The following is a 20594-nucleotide window of genomic DNA, read 5'->3' on the forward strand; positions in this document are numbered from 1 at the left end:
CCATTTTGCAAAAGCCAAGATACTTGTTCTTTGGCCCTCAAAACAGAAGTGCACATTTTTTTTGTTTGTTCTTTTTGGTTTTTACATTGGAAAATTGTGGCAGTGTAAAGGGGTTGGGGGACATTTCCAGACATGATACCTTCCTGTTGTCTGTCACCTCTATCCATCTCATTTCGGTAAATAGTGCTATACCCACCCAGTAATGCCAGCCTTGCATCTGGGCGTCCTGCTAGACTCATATTACCCATCAGCCCTTGGCAGCTGAATCTCTTAAGCGATACCTGTAGTCTACTTCTTACCCAACTTGCCTGGAAGACTGTGACACCTACTAACTTGTTCTGCTCTTTCAACATCCTCCCCACTCCCAAAGATGTCCCCCACCAATGAGAAGATGAGTTGGTAGAAAACCTTAAATTGGTCCATATTAGTCCATTATTCTGAGCCATCTGGAACCTTCTCACCAGGAACAGAACTGGATGCTTGCATGGGTTGTACACCCCTGTGTGTGTCCTTCTGACTTCACTCCAACGTTGTGCTTCCCAAGCATGCTGTACTGTTCCCATCTAGGACTTTTGACTTGTTCCTGCCTTTGCCTGGACACCCTTACCTGGTGTTTCCTTTGTTTCCTAAGTGCCCTTTCCTCCTTAGCCTAAGCTAAGAGGCCCCTTCCTCTGAGAGGCTTTCCCTGGTATTCTCATCATCCCACCTCAGGAAGATAGTCTTCTGCATCGTTCTCTAGCTGAGCTGAGGCAGCCACCATTGAGTCGCACTCCTAGAAGCAGCACGAGCAGTGTCTTAGCTCATCATTCGAGACTTGTGTGGAATGGCTCCTTTGATCCATTGTCAGCGACCCATCTAGATGGAATCAGTGTTCGTCCTCTTCTCCCTGGGAATAGTTAGCCACAAAACAGTCCCCTCCCCCTAAAAGAAAACGACAGCTGATATGTTTGTTGAGAAAGAAGCAAGATTCACCTACTGGGTCAAAGGATTTTTACCAAGAAGGCGGCACCATGGCTGATGGGAAGATGGAAAGTCCATGGTCTGTACTCTTCTGGAAGTCATGAGTCCAGTGGGAAGCCATTGCTCTGTTAAGGTTGGTGACACAGGGAGGAAGTCATGCCAGCAGTGTCTGATGAGAGCTGCAGTGACAGTTGTGAGCCACCTGTGAAGTGAAGGCAGGACTGAGAGTCCGGAGAGAACAGGTCAAAACGGGGCAGGGCAGATGAAGGAACACCCCACTTGCTCCATCTTTAACTTACTAGAGGGCTTCCTGGTTGAGGAGAAAGGAACTTAGGAATTCTGCTGGTAGCCCACAGAAGTCAGCCTCCGAGGTGCCCCCTGCCCCAGCCAGAAGAAGGCAAGGCGGTGGCCTGGGGTGAGGCAGATGACAGATAGCTATCAGACTGGGTTGGCAGCCAGTGGTCTTTGTTTGATAAATCAGAGGTGCAGCAGGGGATGCCTGAGAGAACATTAACTGAGACCCCTAGGCTGGTCCCTTCTCCTCCCTCTATATTGGCAGCCTCCATGCAAGCAGGCATGGCTAGCAATATGGCTTCTCTGCCCCCTCAGTGAGGCAGCTGCATTATGGCTCTGAGGGGCTCTGTCCCCCCTCTCCACCATCGCCAGCCTCCCTTACAGGGCTGTGAGAGTGCAGAGGCCACATAATGGAGGGAGGAGAAGCCTTTTAGAGAGAGAGAGCAGGGGCCTAAGGCCACTAAACCATTAACAAGGACCAGAGAGGGGTTGTCACAGCAAGAACTCTAATTCTGTGGCTAGTTTCACGGTTCAGTCCCTGCCTCTGCCATAGGGTTAAGAAGAAAAAGGAGAACTTTCACTCTTCACTCACGAGTGGAACAGAGGGAGGGATGAGAATTAGAATGCTCTCTCTCAGCACAGCTGCAAACTTGAACTCTGGTGACCAGAAGGGCCGCTCGGGCTGAAAGCACAGATTGCAGATCTCTGGATGTCCAGGCCTGCAAGTGCAATGACGCTTCTTTTCTTTCCTTGCACACTGGTGCAGGGAGAAGCTCACATTTCACAAAGCGGGGTAACTTTAACTGCCATTCCATTTTGATAGCCTCTGGAATTTAGGAATGCCTTTTAAAGTTTTGTTATTGAGATTATAATGTAATTAGGTCATGTCTGCCTTCCCTTTCCTGTCCTCAAACCCTCCTGTGTACCCCTCTTCACCCAACTACAGTTCATGGTATCTTTGGTCATTAATTGTTATTACATATATATATATGTATATATACACACACACATATGTATACATACATACATACATACATACATACATACATCCTGTTCAGTCTTTCAGGGTTGACCATTTGGCATAGGATAACCACATCTCCTGTTCCCAGTCTTCCTCAGTTGCCTATAGGTTTTTTGTAGGTTAAGTAAGGCCTCAGGAGCTTTTCCCTGACCACTTGGGCATGCCCCTTGCTGTAATCCTTGTTCTGTTTGGGCGGTCATGTTGGTGAGACATGGGGGTAGCTATGGATACTACTAGGAGACACAATCCCACAGCAAACTTCCTAACCCTTTGGCCTGTGCAATCTTCCTGACGCCTCTTTCATAATGCTCCCTGAGCCTTGGGTGGGGACCCGTTTGTGGATGCATCTCATCCATTGGGACTGAGCTCTACCATTCTGTATTTGGATTGGATGTGGCTTTCTGTAGCGGTCTCTATCTGTAGCAAAGAGACGTTTTCTTTGATGAGCGTGAAGACCACGCTTACCTGTGGGTATGAGGACAGATGTCTCTAGGTTGTGGTTAGGAATTATGCTGGCTGAGTAAATTGGTTACAGGCTCTCCTCCTTTAAGCATGACTTCACTAGCACTGAGTAGGTTTCCAGTACCAGGCATGCTTTCCCCTTTGTTGGGCTGGTCTTTGTTTTCTGAAAGAATAAAGAAATGTTTGAAAGGCTGAGTCCCCCTACCCCCCCCAAAAAAAAAACCCTACTAAAATAAGTTCAGTTCTACCCTGCCCTTGTACCTTCTCCTAAGTCACTACCCAGCCTTGCCTGTGCCCTTCTGATGTTGGGGATAGGGATATTTACCCTATCCCCCCCTCCTCATTATTGTGGTGGCTTGTGCTTCCTTTGGGCAGAATCCCATGTGATGCAGCAGGGTGACATGACTTGGTCACACCATGTGACACCAGGCAGTGTCTGCTAAGGCAGGGCATGTTTCCTACATCTCCAAAGGTTGCATGGGAGGAGCCTCTGTCTAGGGTGTACAGCGGGCTTTGGTTTGGGTTGTGGTCAGAGCTCTGTGTCCATGGGGAAGAACTGTAGAAGACCACCACGAGAGTGCGTGCTGCCTGTTCTGGCGGTCTGGATGTGCAATGGCTCCCACAGGCTCCTGCGTTTAGACACTTGGCCCCCTGGTTGGTGGTGCCATTTTGGAAGGTTTGGGAGCTTTAGGAGACGGAGACTTGTTGGAGGAAATATGTCACTGAAGATGGCTTTGGAACCTTGAGGTTTGGGATGTTTGTCCCGACTTCCTGTCTGGTCTCTACTTCCTGGAAGCATAAGCCGTGTGACAGCCACCTCTGGCTCTTGATACCATGCCTTCCTTATTACCACAGACTATCCCTTCAAACGGTGAGACGGAGTAAACGCCTCTTCTCTTACGTTGCTTCTTGTTGGGTGTTTGATCACGGCAATGAGCAAAGTCACTGATGCACTCCCTAATGTCAGGGGTGGGGCCAACAGTCCAGAGGGGACGCATGGAAAACTCCAGGCCACACAGCTAGCTAGCGCCTGGATGACACCTAGGGACGTGCCAAGGTGGACAAGGGAAAGCCCCTGATGGATGAGCCAGGAAAGAAGGGAGGTCTCCTGATCCACTTCCCTATGCTATGGCCCCTAGATTTTGAAAATCTCTAAAGAACCCAGGATATTCTACCCTTCACAATACAAACACACCATTAAGATTTTTGACGACTATAACAGTATGCAAATCTTGCTCATTGCAAAACCTCAAGCAGTTCAGGCTGGGTGGAATAAGAGAGAAATTCCTGCGCCATCTCAACCCACTGAGTTAACGACTTTTTAGTTTGCAGGAGTCTAGAAGTTTCTTTCAACGACTACATGAAATATATATGCTTGCAGGATTCAAGCCTATATGGTCCTTCTCCCTTCTTATTCTACTTTGGAATCGGTGGGCAAGCTCCCGTGCTCGTACAATGCGCGTCTGAAAAGCTGTTCGAAAGTTAAATATGCAAAAGTGGGTAGCAGACAGGCATCTTCAAAGGCGATTGCAATTTCCGAGTTCTAAATGATTCTGGAATCTCACTCTCAGGCTTAAGTTTGGTTTTAGGATTCGAAGTTGAACACCAGCCCCACAGGCTTATGCCCCACAGGTAGTAAACCCAGGGTAAAGACTCTCTCCTTGCAGCGTCCCAGTGACTTCCTCATTTCAACCCCACTAAGAATGTAAGACACTCTTCTTGTAAATATCACCATTTTAATTTCTTCTTTTATTCTCCATTGTGTAAGACACAAGGCTCACTGTATAAAATGCTTGTGCATAATCCTCTGACCAGGCTGTGCTCTATAGAGATGGCTGTGGTCCTTCAGTGGGGCTAAGGGTTAGTGTGCATTGACTCTGTAAAACTCCAGCGTGCATTCTTCTTTTGGGTTCTGAAGATCTGAGATCTGAAGGTATAAATTGCACTTTTAAATCATGGCTAAGAGGATCTTGTCTTCAGAATTGTGGATTATTTACAAAATCAAACGTTGAAACCAAGGACCCTGTATTGTGGGTTTTTTGTTTTGTTTTGTTTTTTTTTTTTTTTTCAGACTGATGCAGCTCATTAAAAAGAAGAAGAGAGGCTGCAGGAAAGGCTCAGTGATTAAAATGCAAACCACTCCTATAGAGACCCTGAGGCGGGTTCTCAGTAGCTCACAGCCTATAACTCTAGCTCCAAAGGTTCCATGTCTTCTGGCCTTCTAGGACAACTGTGCGTGTGTGCCTATACAGCTCCCCTTCCCCTTGGGCACAAAGGTGCACAGATAATTAAAAACTAAGGTAAAAAACTTCACTCAGTATTCAAGATAAATACTGGGAAAAAGAAAAGGACTTCAACAGAGGAGACTGGGCAGCTCACACTAGTCCTAGACGGCTAAAGAATAAGGTTTGATGTGGTTTGGCAAACAATGGTCAAGCTCATCCGGCAGAACCATCTTAGTGAGAAAACACCACAATAGTCGCCATTGCTGTCAATGGGGAGCTCTGGGTACCATGCTTGGTTTTGCTGTGAGGCCATCTTCATTGAGCTCACCCACCATGTGCACCCACTCGCCCCCTGTTAGTGGTGTAAGCGCAGAAGAACCTTTTTGGCCACTGTCCTCTCTAAGATCGCCTTCTTCCTCTTGGTTTACTGTATGTTTCTGTGTGTCCATGTATGTGTCACAGGACAGTTGTGGAAGTTGGTTCTCTCCTTCCACCATGAGGGTCCTGGGGATTGAAATGTCTCCCCTGTACCCCAGCTGTCCCTAAAATCTTACATTTCAGTGTCTTCCTGCTTGCTAGTGTGTCTGTCAGCATAGACAGATCATGTTTAGAGAATTTGGTAGGAGCAGGTGAGCTCAGTGGATTAAAGCATTTGCCATGCAACCCTGACAAACTTGAGTTTGATCCTTAGAACCTGTGATGGAAAGAGAGAACTACCTCCCACCCGTCCACATCCTCCACAACACAAATAATAAGATGATAAAAAACGTTGTCAGGTTTACAACGTTTTAACAGTTTCAAATATTGCTTGTTAACGGGCAAGCATATACACGTGCATGCATGCGCGCACACAGACACACACACACACACACACACACACACACACACACACACACACACACGGAGCACCCATACTGGACAGGATGCTTTTACTGAATAAACAGAATGGTTTCTAATGCTCCGAGACCGTCGACAGAAATCTAACTGTATTAGTAATTCGCAGAGTCTTTACACAGATCTTTCAGGCTATCGACGTGAGGGCTGTGTGGTTGAATCTTTGTGACCTATTTTGTGACATTCCACAAGCCCTTAGGAACACTCAGTCTGGGCTAATCAGCAACATGGCTGATGCATGTGGTTGTAATGACGCCATAGCTCTTGCAGGTACTGTAGCAACGTGTAAACGATGGAAATGTGCACACTATATAACCTGCGACAGACACAGCACCCCTGCCGGGTAGAGCAAGAGACACTGCATGAAGGCTCTTCCAGAACTCTTCGTGGACCTCTGATTCATTTGTCTAAGACAGCCAATTATGAAACAACAAGTCTGGTTTCCCCTCTACAGCAGTGAGGCAGCTACAGTGACAGCTCCTAAGTACATAAGAAATGCACGTGGAATCCTGTGACATTTTGCATTCCCCACTCTGCCCAGCGGCCAATGGTTCCTCCTTCCGAGTGACATATTGATTGGATGTACATGCAGGCCGGGTAGGATTGTGTTCAGTATTTTAAGTTCATCATCTGTTATCCCATTCGCATTGTCATCCCAGGCCCAGACAGTATCAAATTGAAAGCAGTAGTGTAGAAAATTACGAAGAAATCAAAGAGGACCACAGCTGTGAAATGAATCAGGCCAGTGGCCCCCGGTTAGCGCTTCTCGTGTGAACACGCTGACTCTCTTTCCTCGCCTTGGCAGCGGGTCTTGGAACCAGGAGCGCTCTAAGGTAATTACGGATCAACTCTGACCTTGCTTTGAAATTAGGTACAAGGCGTCCCCAAGAGCAGCTGATTTTGCTGTCCTAGCAACCATGGCACTTCTCGAAGGTTGTGGAGTGGCTCATCAAGGCGTGGCAGTGAGGAGGCAGGATGGAAATGTGTTTGATGTGCAGAAGTCACTGGATGTGCATGGCGGTTTTGCTCTCCTGGGGAGCCAGGGATGGCCCATCCCCCCACCCTCCCAGGTCTTATGAGCTGCTCATGAATCACACTCCTCCAGGGTGGCTCTGTGACCAGGGCTGATAAAAGCAGGTCAGGTTGCAAGCTGAGGGTAGGGGTAGCTCCATCGTGGTGAAGGATTTCATGCATCATCAAGGTAAAAAGCCTTAACAAAGTTAACATGTGAGGGTCTGAGAAGATGGCTCAGTGGGTATTATGGTTTGAATATGCTCAGCCCAAGGAATGGCACTATTAGAAGGTGTGGCCCTGTTGGAGTGGGTGTGGGTTATAGGTCACTCATAGTTGCCTGGAAGTCAGTATTCTCCTAGCAGCCTTCAGATGACTGCGTAGAGCTCTCAGCTCCATGTCTTCCTGAATGCTGCCAGGCTCCCATCTTGATGATGCTGGACTGAACCTTTGAACCTGTAAGCCAGCCCCCACGAAATATTGTCCTTATAGGAGTTGCCTTGGTCATGGTGTCTGTTCACAGCAGTAAATTCCTAACTAAGACAGTTGGTAAACATACTTGCCATGAAGGCAAGCAGACGAAAGTGCAGATCCCTTGAACCCTGCAGTAGTATGTGAGCGTGTGTCTGTCACCCCAGCAGGCCTACAATAAGACGGGAGGCATGACCCAGAAGCTTGTTGGACAGCTGGCCCGGTGTCTGCCCAGTGAAGAACAAGAGAGCCTCTGTCAAACTAGGTAGACTTCAAGGACTGACACCTCAGGTTGTCCTCTGACCTCAACATGCACACCACCAAAGTGCCCACCACAGAAAGACATTCAGGCAGCCTGTATCTTGTCACCAAGTAAATCATTAGCTCTTCTGTCATACCCCCTCGACTTGTTATCAAGCTTGTCTTTGCTCAGAATACCTGTACTGGATGCAAATGAGGCCTGCACTGTGATGTTAATCAGAACCAGGGCTACCTTTCTTCCTGTTCTAGAAAGTGCATTCTGATTCCTCCAGCCTACTGAGAGCCTGGGCTAGGAGACTTGGGTTTAGGGAATGTGAGCTGTCTTGAGATTTAACTGTAAGGTATGAAACTCTCAAATTAATTGTTTTTTAAGAAAATGGGACAGAGTCTTCGGTACTGTTGACTTAGGAAAAAGAAAGAAATTCATACAATGTTGATAAATTTGTGTCAACATGAAATCGTTTGTTCTACAAAAGACTTGTTCAAGGGAAGAGTAGGCAAGCTACAGATTAGAAGAAAACACTTGCGAACTACATGCCAATCAAAGACTAGCTTCTAGGATGTATAAGGAGTCTCAAAGCTCAAGTGTTTTTCTAAGAATCCATATATAAAGTGGTCAAACATGAATATAATGTGTCATATTTGTGATCCCAGTACTTAGAAGCATGAGGCAGGAGGATTGCCATGAGTTCCAGGCTAGTATTCACTACATAGAAAAGTTCATAAAGTTATGAAGAGACATTTCACCAAAGGAAACAGTATACAGTTAATATAATAGAAGGTTGGGGCTATGGAGATGGCTTAGTGGGTAACATGCTTGCTGCTCAAGGGTAAGGACTTAGTTCACATTCTTAGAAACCATGTAACAAGTGTGTCTCTAATAATCTTAGTGTTCCTAAGGTGAGTTGCAGGGAGAGACAGGAGGATCCCTGGGAAGTCTTGGCCAGCTTGATGTGAAGGGCAGGGAGCAAGAGACCTTGTCTCAAATAAGCAGGAGGACAAGGACACATACCTAAGATTGTCCTTCAGGGTCCTGGCACAAGTGTGACTACTACTACCACCACCACCACTACCACCACCACCACCACCACCACTACCACCACCACCACCACCACCACCACCACCACCACCACCACCACCACCACCACCACCACTACTTCTTCTACTATTTCTTCTTGCTTTTCTTCTTCATCTTCGTCTTCATCTTCTTCTTCCTCTTCCTCTTCCTCTTCTTCTCCTCCTCCTCTTCCTCCTCTGCCTCCTCATCCTCTCTCTTTCTCTCTCCCCCCACTGTCTCCCTCCCTCCCTCTCTCTCTCACACACAATAACATACACAGATTTAAAAAATGATGTCATCCCCATTAGCCATTAAATAAACACAAATTTAGGCTACAATGGACTATCACTATGTACCTATCATGACTGATGAATCATGGTTATAAAATGTGGGTAAATCTGCAAAGACATGGAAATGGTCATGCTTGGCTGGTGCTAATGAAAATACTGCAGCCATCCTGAAAGGTAGTTTAGCCAGTTCGCTCCCTTTCTCTTTTTTGGGAACGCTTTTATTTAGAATTAGTCTTTTAAAAATTAAACATGAAATTATTGTACTAAGTAGCAGTTGCATTTGTGGGCATTTGTCCCAGAAAAAAATGAAAACTTATATTCACATAGCAGTGTTTATAGCAACTTTATTCCTAACAGCCCCAATGTAGAAACAACCTAGGTGGTTAAACCACTGTGGAACATCTGCAACAGGAGATGCTACTTTGTGATACAAAGCAACCAACTGTTGACACATCGGACCCCTTACATGAGCCTGGGTGCTTAACACCAGGCAGAGTAAAGCCCACTTCCAAAGTTGTGTATTGCAATTTTTTATATCAGTCTCCAGATGAGAAAATAATAGAAATAAGGAGATGACTTATTTCTAGAGTTTGGGGATGGAAAGAACAGAGAAAAAGGGGGTGGGTGTGTCCACATGAGAAATTCTTAAGATGGAAAAGCTCTTGTCAAGGTCAGAATCGTGGCTGAGATGTTGCACATGGCTTTACAAAATGCTAGTAGATGATACGATGGGGTGAGGTACACACAGGACACATTTGTGTCATTGCTTGAAACCGTGAAGGCTGGAGAGGTTGATAAGGTGGCTGCAGCATAAGCAGGAAATCCTGAGCTCAGATCTCCAATCCCTGCAAAAGTCTGCTGTGGTCATCTGTCTGCTACCAGTGTGGGGATGCAGAGGCAGGCGGGTGCTGGGGGCTCACTGGCCAGGCAGGCTAGCCCGGATGGGGAAGATCAGGCTCAGTGAGAGATCCTGTCTCAAAATAATAAGGTAGGGAGCCAAAGAGGAGCAGTTCTCAACCTTCCTAGTGCTGGGACCCTTTAATACAATTCCTCAGGCTCTGGTAAACACAGGGAGCATGCTTCGTTGCTACTTTATAACTGCAATTTTGTTACTGTTATAAATTGTAACTATTCATGTTTCCCCAGGGTTTTAGGTAATACCTGTGAAAGGGTCATTAGACCCTCAGAGAGGTCATGAGCCACAGGTTGAGGACTGCTGCCATGGAGGAAGACATTTAACACCCACCTCTGGCCCCCCAAGTGTGAGCACATTTGCATACACACAGACCACACACATACTGTTAAGTAGGGACTTGAAAGAGGGCCTGGAGGTGCAGAGTACCCTTAGCTCTTGCAGAGGACCTGAGTTCAGTTTCTAGTATCCACACTGAATGGCTCACAACTCCCTGTAACTCCAGTTCCAGGGGATCTCATGTCCTTTTCTGGTCTCTACAGGCACCTGAGCTCATGCACATAACCACATACACAGGTGCACATGTGATTTAAAAATTAAAAAAAATTTTTTTTCTAAAGAATCAACTAGCAATCATGTAAGGTTTATTCCATGTGCAGTAAGAGGCTGTTGGCCTGTGGGAGTGTGGTAGGGCCCCCAGGGAGCGTCAGTGAGGTCAGGTGAGGATGCACAGGCGTCCTTTGGCTCAGGTTGTCTTTTTGGCTGAAAAACATGAGCTGTTTGAGATGGTTAGGGATGCTAAATTGCTTTTCTTCTTAGTCATAGATGTTTGATTTGTGCCCATAATAGACTGTGCTTAAAGATGAGAAACATAAGGAACTCAACGATGAAATACGAGATAATTAAGGGTGGAGAGACAGCAGGCCCACAACGCTGCTCAGAATTACCGTTGCCAATCTGTGAACTGCGTTCATCTGATAAGAATCCTCATATGGGGCCTCACGGTGCCTTTGGTACTTCAAAAACAGTGCTAAAAAAAAAAAGGGAAGAAAGAAAGAAAATAGGGTGACAATTACATCTAATTTGGATTTGCATCTGAGAATAAAGCCTTTATCCACACCTACAATGTGACATTTGCAGAGTACTTGTAAATGGTGGCCCGGAATCCTTCCCTTCCTGTCATTTATAAATTAAACATAGAAATTATAAAAATAAAACAGTAGTATTTTAGGCGTACAAATGTGGAAATTTTGATTTTAATTTATTTTACTTTGAAGCCGGCTTTACTTTACATCCCAGACTGGCGTTGAACTTGATATGTGTTTGCGGATGACCTTGATCGTCTGATGTCCTGAGCCGTTCCTCCTGAGTATCTGCTGGGTTTATGTGGTGCAGGGGACGGACGAAGGCTTTGTATTTGATGTGCAAGCATGTTACCAACTGAGCTGTATGTCAGCCCCAGTCCCAGAATTTTAGACATCAGTTTTCGGAAGATCTCTTTGCCCATGATTAACGTTGTGTCAGTGTTTCATCTTTCCCTTTGCCACAGTATCACCTCTCAGTGTGTCTGTCAGCAAGCTACACTTTCTTCATGGAATTTAGCAAAAGTCATCATCTCTCTGTTATGGAAGACTACAGAACCACGATGTGACTGTGGCATTAGTCTTCTGGCTATTATTCCTGATTTCACTAAAGCAAACTTTAGGACACAATAGTTTATGTAATACCCCGAGAGATTTAGTTGAAAAACAACAGATCCGTCTTCTGGGTGCATACTACGCCAAAATGGCAGGATTGTTTAAAAATGGTTTTGAGCAGGGTTGTAGCAAAAGACATTTGCAAGTCACATATGGCCAGGCAAGGCTGATGTGTACGCACGCATTTGTCAGCTTTAAACATCTTGTCGAGTCACTTGCTGTCACCCACTGTCTTCTCTGGTGCAGTTAGGAACTAGAGGGTCCTGGTTGGTTGTGGAATCCGTGTAACAGGAAATTGCCATAATCTGAATGCTGCGTTGACATCTGAAACCTTAGCCCTTTGCCCCGCAGGGTGGCCTTGTCAAATAATGTGTAGGGCACACTCCCATGTGCAAAGTAGGAATGCCTCCCATACTGCACTTCGTCAATCAAGTGATTTTAGTTTATACTAGCTTTTACGTATATTGATGTTGGGCCCTACCTTGGTGTTTCCCTCCCCCCTCGATGAGCCTTTTAGCCTGCTATAGCAAGAAGTTGTTTACACCCTTGGGAGCTGCTCTTAGCCCCTGATTTGGGGCTGGGATTTTCAATGGCACCCTTCCTCCCCACCGAGCCTTCCTGCTTGTTGTTGTTAAGAAGTTGTTTGTGCCCCTGATTGGGCCAGAACTTTCACCACACAGACTTTTCCTGTTTTTCTGGTTGGGGATTTTTCACCTGCTTTGTTGTTTTTCCACAGCTTTTGCCTCGGGTATATAAGGAGATCTCAGTAAAGCCTTGGTGGCACTCGCTGAAGACTGGTGACCTGTGTACGTGTTTTCTTTCAATCCCGCAGACCTACGCCCGATATTCGCACACTGGCGGCGCAGGCACCGACATATTGATATGTTTTCCTATAACTTGCAGTGAGAAACCCCTGGTTCGACTGATTTAGGAACCATGAGAAACCTAGGTCCCAAGCTTCCAAGTCAGTTAGATCAGTGGCCTCCTCAAGGCCTAGATTCTCACTCTTTCCTTCCTCGTCCATTCTCCCTCCATAGCTCAGCATACCTGTTCTCAGGAACACAGGGTGGTGGCCATGAGTAAACAAGACCCTCGTGACTAATGAGGGTATCAAGAAGAGAAGCATCGCATCTTTCTGGCCTTCTCTTTACCCCTGCCCCCCAAGGGTTCTCTGCTGTACTTGGCTAATGCTGCCCCTCCCACCCCCAAGTTGATTGACTCATCACCATGAGTGTTTTGGATGGTGCCGACAGTGAGCATCTGAACGGGAGTGATATGCTACAGGCAGGAAAAGACTAGAAGGAAGAATCTCAAGTCAGCGACAAGCACGTGCACACACATCAGCCTTGCCTGACCATACGTGACTTGTGATTGTCTTTGCACAGCGACTCAGCTCAAAACCTTCTTTAAATTTTAGATTACAGGATTACATGAGTGGGTTCCATTTCATGACAAGGGTTTGTGTTGAGGAGGACAAAAGAAATGGGCTTTCCACAGACCTATTTGAAGGAGTTGGATTCAGAGACATGTGTTGGCTGTAGTTTGTACCAGATGCAGGATGGCTGTAGTGACCACAAGGGACCACGTCAGATCTAGCTTGGCCATTTTCTAGCCAGTCAGTGGTGTTGGTTAGGAATAGGTGTTATCATTAAAGTTAGTGTTTAGGGTGAGAGTTAAAGTCAAAAGTTAGGGTGAGTGAGGATGAGGTGTATGGATAGAGTCAGGGTTAGTATTTAGAGTTAGCATAAGATTAGAATTAGACATAGTGTTTGGGTAGGGTAGGGGGCCAGAGAAAGTGTTGGGATTTGACGGTTGGGCTTAGGTTTGGGGTTTAGGGTTATAGTTAGGGTTTAGGTTCAGGGCTGGAACCTAAGCATAATCATGATGCTCATTTTAATATCTATTGTATGCTAATGTGATGGTAATAGTGGTAATGGTAGTAGACAGGACTTCGTCTCTCTTAACAGCTAATATCTGGCCTTTTCCCTTGTCTTCTATCATCTGCTCTTTTCTTATCTATACCGTAGCTGGACCAGCCTTTAAAGATATACCATAAATCGTGCCATTTTCTTGTTCAAAAACATCCACTGCCTCCTGTGACAGAACTCAAGACTGTGTGATCCTCAGGCCCTTGCCGAGATCTCTATCTTCCGCCTTTCCAGCCCGGTCCATGGCTGAGCCACTCTGGTCCAGTTGATATCAAGTCCTCATCCCTGTTCTGGGCCTCCGTCTAAATGCGCTGCCGCCAGATGTGCTCTCGCCCTCCCTAGCTACTCAGCTTTCTGCTCTAAGCCCCTGCGAAGGCAGGACTTTCTTGGCTCCCCCCCAAGAAGGCACAAGGGACAGTTAGTAGGTGCTGACGCTTGATTGAGGAGAACGATGTTGGTGGCAAATGTTTGAGTCCATATTTCCATTTTTACAAAGGCAGTTGGCTTTTGCTTACTTGTAGGCTCTTCTGTCCTCCCTCTCCTGACCTCAGTAGGCTGTGATACTTAGTTGCATGGAAGTCTGAGTGTTCGTTCTGATTTTAAAATACGATATGCTCTGAATTCTAAGAGTAATAAGCTCAGTTTCCTCTGACCACTAGAGCCTTTCTTGGGTTCCTTGTGCCATGATCTCTCTCCTGGGAGTTGATGGGGCTTTTGTCTCTGGAGCAGAGTCACGGAGAAGGGTTTCCTTTTCCGTCTCCCTCCATGTTTTAGTACCCAAGATGCCCCTGTTCATCTCCCTCCATGTTTTAGTTCCCACAATGCCCTTTCCACCATTATGTCTTTTCATTCATCCTAACTTCTGAATTGAAATCCCCCTTTACCCAATGGATTCTTCATTAGCCTTGCAATGTCCTTAATCACAGTTATCTCCAGGCCGAGTCTCCTCTTTACCTTCCTGCCGCTCTAGCTTACTTAAAGCAGATGCCTGGGGTGGGAGAGATGGCTCAGTGGGCAAATGCCTCCTGCACAAGCATGGCAACTGAGTTTTAACCCCAGCACCAACAGAAAAGCAAAGCACGGAAGCATGGAACTGTTACCCAGCACTGGGAGCCAGAGACAGGTGGATCCTGGGGATTTGATGTTTACTCAGTATAATGGAAGTGACAAGTTCCGCATTCTGTGAGAGGTCCTATCTCAAAAACTAAGGTGAAAAATGACAAGACACTCAACAGGGAACTTCTGTACTGTGTGTGAGCACACACACATACACACACACACTCACACACTCACACGTACCATATACATACACACTCACGCACCACACACACTCATACACACCATACATACACTCACACAAATACCATATACATATACACCAAACACACACAGACACACTCACACACACACACACTCACACACTCACACGTACCATATACATACACACTCACACACCACACACACTCATACACACCATACATACACACCATACATACACTCACACAAATACCATATACATATACACTCAAACACACACATACACACTCACACACACACACTCACACACTCACACGTACCATATACATACACACTCACACACCACACACACTCATACACACCATACATACACACCATACATACACTCACACAAATACCATATACATATACACTCAAACACACACATACACACTCACACACACCACACATGCATACCATATACATATATACTCATACACACATACACATACCATATATATACACACTCACACACACTCACACACACCACACACATTTACAATATCCCCACCACATACACACTCACACACACTAACACACACACTCATACCACATATATACATTCACACACCAACATGCACACTCACACACACCACACACATTTGTGAGTGAAATTTTCATTTGGATTTATTATTCCTTGCTCACATCCTCTGCCTCTGCAGGATTCCATGAATGATTATTGTTTTAAGGAATCAGTGAGTGTTAACATGGACTTGGGAGGCTTTGACATCAGGGATCTTTTCAACGAAAAGTGATTTGATTCCACATCAATGTCTGTAAAGACTAGGAAATGGAAAAATGAGGGTGTGACTGCTCCCAGGTACAGTGGAGAGGGACATTTATTGTAGATATGAAGGAGAAAACAGCCAGAGGCATCTGGAAGGGCTCGGGCTGAACCAGACCATGAAGGAGGGGTGTAGGAGGGGGGTGGGGGGTGCAATGGGAACAAGAGAGGAAGGGAAAGGAACTAGGAGCCAAGTGGCCAAGAGGCCACATAACCAAAATGGCTGGGTTATATAGGGAAGGGTAGCTGGGGGAAGGGAGGCGATGCTCAGAGGCTGGAGAGGTTGAGGGAAGGGGGCAGGGCATGTCAGCCAGGATGACGCTGTGACAGGTACTTGCTGGGGGCCTGCTAGCTGGTGTCATTTTTGATAAGTTAAACAGGCACCTCAGTGAGCCATGTGTCCTGAGTTGGAGACCTTATAACTACTGTGATAAAGGCACGGGCATAGAAAGTGGTCTTGGAACGCTCTTCTAGAGCTAGAGAGTTGGCTCAGTGGTTAAGAGCACTGACTACTCTTCCAGAGGATCAGGGTTCAAATCCCGACAACCACGTGGTGGCTCACAACCATCTGTAACTCCAATTCCAAGAATAAAACCCTCTTCAGGCCTCCATGGGCACTGCGTGTGTGTGTGTGTGTGTGTGTGTGTGTGTGTGTGTGTGTGTGAGTGCGCACGCTGACAAAACAATCGTATACATGAAAATAAATTTAAAAATAAAAAGGAAAGTTCATTTCGTATGTCTGCCTTTCATTTCATCCACCCACAGCTTTGATGTGAGGGAAGAAAAAGCTGAACTCTCAAAGTGGCAGAGTAGAAAAAGGACATGGTTGTCAAAAGGTTACAGAATATTAATTGGAAGACAAGGAAGGAGGTGGCTCCTGTTTTCCTGCTTTGTCATCTGGCTTTCCAGCCTGGTTACTTTACCCATAGCCACTCTGTGATTGGTCCGGGGCAAATGGGAAATGCCCCGGTCTCCCCTATAATCTGAAAGAAACTAAAGGTAACGTATCCAGCTCAACTTCTCATTGTAGGTTTGTGGGTTTGGTAAGGAGCAGTGGGAAAGAGACTTAAAAGTCATAAAAGCTGTAGTTGCAGAGATGGCTCGGTGTTTAAGAACCAGCACCTTTCTTGCAGAGTTTGATTCCTAGCGGCTATGTCTGGTGGCTCACAACCACCTGTAACTCCAGTTCCCAGGCGACCTGATGCCCTCTTCTGGCCTCCTTGGGCACTTGCAATACATGTACAGGCCCCCACATATGCATAATTAAATCTTTAAAAAAAAAAAACACTGGTAAAGTAAAAAAGAAAAAAAAAGTCTCTGTTAGTCTGGGCTACATAGTGAGAACCTGTCTCAAAATGTAACAAAACAAGGGATGTCTAAACTTCTAGACCTCATAGAGTAGAAGTGTATTAATCACTTCCTTTTGTGTTTCTGAATCTGTATACTAATTCAATTAGTATACAGCTAGTGCACTAATACAATTCGTGCTCAGAGCCCTTCCACCCCAAATGTACTGAACTGTACAAAATTCAAAATTTACCTTAAAAAAACAAAGCAACAAAACTTCCCCAAGAATCCTAGTTAGCTAAGGAGAAGCAGGAGAAGCAGTGTGCTCGCAAGTCCTGACACAAACATGCAAGCATCAGTGGGAAACATAGCTTCCTCCCAACCTGGGGCATGCTAGTAAAACAAAGGATTACACCAGAGGAGGAGAGCACAAAGCAATTGGAAGAGTGTGGTACCTGAGGCTGCCTCTCGGAGGCTTGTTCGCCTCCAACCTTGCCACTTCACCTTCTCTTATTCCAAGGTGACTTGTGATCCCATTCAGGTTTTTCCGCTCAGTGGTCACAATGGCTCACCGTGGAGGTCAGCATCAGCTCTTGGGGAGTAATCCGAACATCTGTTTTACAGCATTTTCGTTCACCTTCTCCTTCCTTGGGAAGCATGAAGAAACCCAACATTGTTCAGAACATTAAACATCGGTATTTCTGGTCTTGGTAGGTCTGCAGGCCTTGACTTATATGTGACCTCTAGTTATTAAAAAAACAAAAACCAAAACATCACTCTCCTGCCTGGAATCCTGCACTATGGCCACTGGGCTGCCTCAGCGACTTGGTGCTTAGAAAAGAGGGATCTGCCTTTCTCTCCACCTCAACTTGGAGAGCTTTGTGGTTTAGTCTCATCTGTAGATCAGGTATGCAAGTTCGAGGTTAGGGGTGGGTGGGGGTGGGACATCACTTCTGTGCTCCCTGCCACCTGTTAGGGGCACTCCTTTTCTCTTTCTCAAGATGGAAATTTCGCCTCACCTCCTGGATTCCAGATTTATTCAGAGAATCCAGCCTCCAGCCAGCCTTGGGGATTCATTCATGGAAGGCATCGGCAGAAAGAGCATCATTCCGGCCACAGCCCGAGGGCACAGAGAACACAGCTGCCTCTTTATATCTGAGTACAAATCTTGGTGCTTACAGACAAAGTCACAGCCGACTACAACTTGGAAGTCACCTCTGTTTTTTGCAGCTGAGAAGCAATTATAGCCTGAGTCTTAGTAGCACCACTCTCTGGACAGTGGTAGAAGGAGGGCTAGATCTTAGACTGACAACCTGAGCAAGAAAGGCTATGTCGGCCCACTCACTGCAGTATCTCCTGGAACGGGCCCAGAGGTTTGCACTCAAGGGGCCCAATGGAAGGGCAGACACTATCAACCCTTTAGTGTTTCCATACTTTTCTATTTAACTAACCTTATCTTCGGAAAAGCCCCCGTTTCGCACTCCTGCAATTGGGGAGAGATGACAAAGGCTTGGAGGGGCAGGACAGAAAGCTGAACACCAGAACAGCAGGACCTGGGCAGATGTGGGATTAGATCGAAAGTGACAAAGGTGTTTGCAACTTAGCTGAGCATCTATGAAAAGCTTGTGAAAGCTTGTGTGTGTGTGTGTGTGTGTGTGTGTGTGTGTGTGTGTGTGTGTGTGTGTGAGACAGAGAGAGAGAGAGAGAGAGAGAGAGAGAGAGAGAGAGAGAGAGAGAGAGAGAGAGAGAGAGAGAGAGTTGGAAAAGCCAGAAGCCAAGCTAAGGTCTTAGGCCCAGGAGAGGAAAATGTCTTGTTTTAGGAACAAGACACTTTCCCGGTTCAGACAAGTCAGGCTTGGCAAATGTCACCTGTGAATCTTGTAAGCGTCTATAGTTGGGAGTAAAGAAAACTTTGCTCTTTCACAGGTAGTTGGTTCTCAATGCAGGGAGGAGTGTCCTCAGAATTTTGCTCCAGGGACATCTCTCTTGATGCAGTGTACCGACCCGGTAAGGCTTCATGAGAAATGGCTGCTGATTGAGAACAATCCTGAGCTTTGAGCAAAGCACAACCTTGGGGGAGGCTGGCCCGGAAAAGAGCTTAGAGGAGAGGAGGGGTGAGTAGGAAAACAGAGGCAGGGGGTTGTCACCTGCTGAGCTTCCTGGGAGACAGGGGAAAGAGAGCTGTCCGACCCAGGTGGTTCAGGGCACGGGAATCCTCGCGCTCTGCGTGCGCGCAGGGCTGCTCTACACCTGCCGCGGGTCTGACCCGCAAGCGGGCAGGCGGCGAACACAGGTGGCGGCGATTGGGCAGGCGGGGCCCGGAGGGTGACGTCACGGGCTCCGGTCCCGGCGGCAGAAATAGGGCAGCCGCGGCAGCGGTGGCATAGCGGCGGGCGGCGGAGGTTCAGAGAGCTGGAGCTTGGACTGTCTCTAGCACGCCGGGGGACCAGCCGACAGCCGGAGACGACCCAGCCGAGGACGCGGGGTCCCGGTCGCCGCCTCTGTCGCCGCCACGGGGCGCTCCCTCCCTTCCACCCGAGTCCGGCTACCTGGTCTTTCCCTCGGCTCCGGCCGCCTTAGGTAAGCGGGTCGCAGCTCAGGAGCAGATGCGGGTGTCTGAGTCGTGCCACCACCGCCAGCTCGTCCGGCTGCTCGCCGCCGGGGTCCCGACGCCCGCAGCTCCGCAGCTCGCCGCAGGGCCCGGTGCGGGCGTTCGCTGATCCTCACTGCCCACGCCTGGAGAGCCAAGTTTGCGCGCCTGGTCACGGGCACGGGACCACAGGGCCAGAGCTCGGCAGGGCCACCCTGGATGCGCTAGGATTGGGGGTTAAAGCTGGGGTACATGGGGTTTGACACTCGGGGATCAGCGGTGGGGAACGGAGCGATCCTTATGGGCGCGCGGGGCGCCACGCAGAACTGCTCTGGTTGAGCCCGAAGCTCGCGATCCGCACCGAGACCCTGCAGGTGCCGCTCTTGGGTGCTGAACCCCCGGATGGTCTCAGCCAAACCTAAGCGACAGACCCTGGCTCAGACCCGTGCCCTTGGCTGGGATCTAGAGTGCGGGGCGGGCATTCTCTGCACCTTTCCCCCCTCCGCTTTGCGGGGAAACTTGTGTCCCTTGTCGCAGCCAAAAGATAAGCTGCGCTTCTCCTGGCCCCCATTATCCCACGGCCCTCAGGTAGGGAGCTCGAGAAGAGGGCATCTGGGCAGAACCCTGCTCCGGGAACCCTGTGGCTTTCATCCTGCGAGGCCACAGTTGCCAGTAGGCAGCTGCTGTAACCCACTGGGAAGTCTCTAGGGAGCAGTTTGTCCTGAGGACATTTAGGTTGGGGGATCGGTGCTAAGAGCGATTGTGCTGAGTGACTTCGGCCCCTCTTTGCCCCACCGAAGGAAGAGAGACCATTTCCAAGTTTCAGAAGGGACCTAGGAAACGGAGGCAGAGCGCTGCTCTTGGGGCGCATGTCGCCTGGAGTTTGGGTACCACTGCAGCAGGAGGCTTTGAGCACTCTGTGCAGCTGACAAAGCCATGTCCCACTTGGCTTTCCGCATGCCTGCCACCTGAGGACTTCCTGTCCTGAAACTCTTGCAAGGCAAGAAACTGGCAGCAGTCAATAGAGCTCCTGATGCCCCGAACTTGACGAGTATCCATGCCGCCGTGCTTTGGTCTGCTCAGAGTTCCCTAGGATTTGCTCCCCCCAACCCCCCCCCCGGGCCCCGCAGGTCTTCATTTTCTCCCAGAGCTG

At 47.6% G+C, this 20594-nt stretch overlaps 1 protein-coding gene and 1 long non-coding RNA gene across 3 annotated transcripts in view; one reads left to right on the plus strand and one right to left on the minus strand.

Moving 5' to 3' along the window:
• Nucleotides 1–9270: 9270 nt before the first annotated feature.
• On the minus strand, nucleotides 9271–20081 carry LOC120095321 (uncharacterized). Its single transcript, XR_015631607.1, has 3 exons — nucleotides 18999–20081; nucleotides 17307–17498; nucleotides 9271–10889 (listed from the first exon to the last, which is right to left on the minus strand). It is a non-coding gene; the product is annotated as an uncharacterized LOC120095321 (long non-coding RNA).
• The window catches only part of Fstl4 (follistatin-like 4), a 433607-nt gene continuing 432218 nt past the window's right edge, over nucleotides 19206–20594 (plus strand). For both annotated transcript variants that reach the window (NM_001414342.2, NM_001107000.4), the window contains 1 exon segment: nucleotides 19206–19431. The gene's annotated coding sequence lies outside the window, so the exon portion shown is untranslated.

Source organism: Rattus norvegicus, chromosome 10 (assembly GCF_021556685.1).
Source record: "Rattus norvegicus strain SHRSP/BbbUtx chromosome 10, alternate assembly SHRSP_T2T, whole genome shotgun sequence".
Taxonomy (NCBI): Eukaryota; Metazoa; Chordata; class Mammalia; order Rodentia; family Muridae; genus Rattus; species Rattus norvegicus.